The sequence below is a fragment of the Mandrillus leucophaeus genome, unplaced genomic scaffold (genome assembly GCF_000951045.1).
Source record: "Mandrillus leucophaeus isolate KB7577 unplaced genomic scaffold, Mleu.le_1.0 Scaffold1022, whole genome shotgun sequence".
Taxonomy (NCBI): domain Eukaryota; kingdom Metazoa; phylum Chordata; class Mammalia; order Primates; family Cercopithecidae; genus Mandrillus; species Mandrillus leucophaeus.
Genome location: NW_012098344.1, coordinates 190,895 through 194,047, shown reverse-complemented (window position 1 = coordinate 194,047; position 3,153 = coordinate 190,895). Strand labels below are relative to the sequence as shown.

At 43.4% G+C, this 3,153-nt stretch overlaps 1 pseudogene across 1 annotated transcript; it reads right to left on the bottom strand.

Moving 5' to 3' along the window:
• Positions 1-1,720: 1,720 nt before the first annotated feature.
• On the bottom strand, positions 1,721-2,382 carry LOC105537335 (annotated as a pseudogene). The gene is made up of 2 exons (XR_001005697.1): positions 2,262-2,382; positions 1,721-2,159 (listed from the first exon to the last, which is right to left on the bottom strand). The product of XR_001005697.1 is annotated as an Ig heavy chain V-III region VH26-like (transcript).
• Positions 2,383-3,153: the final 771 nt, after the last annotated feature.

Below are 3,153 nucleotides of genomic sequence, written 5' to 3'. Positions count from 1 at the left end.
TGAGACTCCGTCTCAAATATATATATATATATACACACACACACACACACACGTATATATATTTCTACACACGTGTGTGTGTGTGTGTGTATATATATGGTTCTAACTCTGGAGGCTGAGACAGGAGAATTGCTTGAACACCGGAGGTGGAGGTTGCAATGAGCTGAGATCGTGCAATTGAACTCTAACCTGGGCGACAGAGTGAGACTCCGTCTCAAATATAAACAGATATATATATATGGGTCTGAATTTACTTAATATATGTTATTAAAACTGTCATCAGTTGACTCTAGGTTAGGTAGATTGTCAATGATAAAATGAGTGGGCTAGATTCCATCAGAGCAGAACTGGATACAATTAAATGCCATGGTAATTCAGCAGCTTCACCTCTCTCTGGGACTTTCAGCCTGCACTTCTTGATAGATTATCTTCTGGACATTGGATATTCCTAGACATCTCCAAAATCTGTCATCCTCTACGCCTCACAGAAATGTGGCATGTCCCCCTGTAGTTTGTCAACCCTGAATAACAAAGAGATTATAAAATGTAATAATATTTATTCTAGGATGTGTATTGCATTTGAAATATGTATGGGTACATTCAGGTTGGTAAAGGAAGATAAAGAATGAAGGAAAAATAAGGAGAGTTACATCAGCTGTTTTGAGACAATTATCCTGGACTAGAAGGATCAGTAACAGAGGTAACATCGGTGTGAGGTTGAACAAGCAGTTGCTGGGCAGATATACTTGGAGACATAATTCTTTTAAGGTTGTGATGGCTTTTTTGCAAGGTTGTGGCGGTGCAGAGTCTATGATAGTTCTTGTTATTAGGAACGTGTGTGTTAGAACCCTCCTTCATGGCCTTCCCCAGATTCATTCATTAGGATTTTAACACAAGTGGCTCCATCTTGATTCTAATAAATTTCCCAAGCTCTTTCTAACACTACTTCTGAAGCAGATGACTCTGACGGCTTGAACAGGGTTAATTCTACATCCACATCCCATTTGATAAAATAAGTTTATCCCCTTCACTGTTAATGGCCAATTGCATTCCCACATGAGTCTATACACAACACAGTGGAGGGTCCTGAAAAAATGGGGAGGGAAGGAAGTCCCATCAGCCTCTCCTACGTGGCTGCAGGAGCCACAGGCTGAGCCCCACCTGAGCTCCAAGAAAATGCCTTGAACCCTGGAAGGTAGACTACAGAGGTCATCTGTTTCTTTTTCAGGAAGCAGGAAAAGCAAATAAAAAGGGAGAACAAACACTCCAAAAAAAGAACATGGATTGGGAACAAAAGGAGCACCAGGTCAGTGCTGATACTGATTGGCTTTAGTGTCAGGAGAAGGGTCAGACGAGAAACCTGTGAGCTTCTACATGACACTGATCCTGGCCCAGCCTCTCTATTGGCTGTGATCAGAATCCCAAAGACTGTTCTAGTCCTGGAATCTCCCTGAGGTTTCTGTCCTGGGTCTGATCAGAGAAGACTCACCAGGCACCGCTCACTTTCCTCAGGACTCTGATCTTGGTGGCCATGGTTGAGGCCTTTTCATCTCTGTAAACATCAATCTGCATTTTGTGCATGTGAGAATAGGTCCTCATATTAAAATGATATTTTTAAAAATATGTAGAGATGACATTAGGAAGCACAGAATTCTAAACTTAGAGAGGTTCGCTGGAGAAACCGTGAGGAGAAGACGAGGTCCCACATCCTGACAGGAAATCAGCCTCTATAGCACCGGCCTCTGGGTTGACTCTGATCAGTGCGTCCTGAGCACCCCCTGCCACTGATTTCGCCTGAACGTTTCTGCAGGGAGGTTTGTGTCTGGGCTCACACTGACTTCCCCTCACTGTGTCTCTCGCACAGTAATAGACAGCCGTGTCCTCGGCTCTCAGGCTGTTCATTTGCAGATACAGCATGTTCTTGGCGTTGTCTCTGGAGATGGTGAATCGGCCCTTGACAGAGTCTGGGTAGTATGTGCTACTACTGCTACCACTAATGCTTGAGACCCACTCCAGCCCCTTCCCTGGAGCCTGGCGGACCCAGAACATCCAGTAGTTACTGAAGGTGAATCCAGAGGTTGCACAGGAGAGCCTCAGGGACCTGCCAGGCTGGACCAAGCCTCCCCCAGACTCCACCAGCTGCACCTCACACTGGACACCTGCAAACAAAAAGAAACCCTGGTCAGAAACTGCCACACATATCCAGTTTATCTCACTCTGATTCACTCACACTCAACTTTTTCTATTTCTCTATGTATTACCTTTTAAAATAGCAACAAGGAAAACCCAGCTCAGCCATGGCTCCATGGTGAGTCCTGTGTGTTCAGTCCTGATCACCAAATGAAAACACCTGAAAATGCCAGGTCTGGGCCTCCTCTCCCAGAGCTGCAGGGTCAGGGCTGGGCTGGTTTTCATCAGCAGAGGGAGGGCTCTATTTGCATGTCTCCTACTATTTAGCAAGCTCTGGGGTGAGAGGCCTGAGGAGAGAGTGGGGCTCAGAGCATGTGAGAGTGTCCTGGGGGAGATATTTGATATTGATAGCATTTTGGAAATTGTGGTTACTTATTGAAAGTTTGTTCTGTGATAAAATATTAAAACCTATAAAACTTACAATTTTGTAATTTCTATTTTAAAACAGTGGTATTGAGGTACAATCAATCTACATAAACTGTGTATATTTAAAGTTAGCACCAATCATCTTTTATTTTTACATATGTAGAGGAAACATGGTATGTGGTATCAATGCCATTTCCATGTTACAGATGAAAAATTACCAACAAAAGCACAGATGGGTGGTACAGTGTCCCCAGACCTCACATTTGGTCAGAGTGAGCCTGAGTATCTGGGCCTGTGCTTCTCACCACTGGACCTGACTGCTCCCTGAACCAAGCCCAGTACATAGGGGTCGCAGCTAGTGAGGTTTGCAGAACCTCTTCTCTGTAATGAGAACACGGTGTGATATGTATGCACTGTTGTGATTACCTAATAATTGTAAAGAAAAGCACATTTCCTACAGTTTCATTTTCTTGGGTGTCATGCATTTTCTCATGTTAGCATCTATCTTTCCATCAATGTTTATTGAACAAATTATCCACTTATTTGCAATAGTCTTATTGAGGCATTATTGCTGTGTAATAAGTATTGCTTAATTAA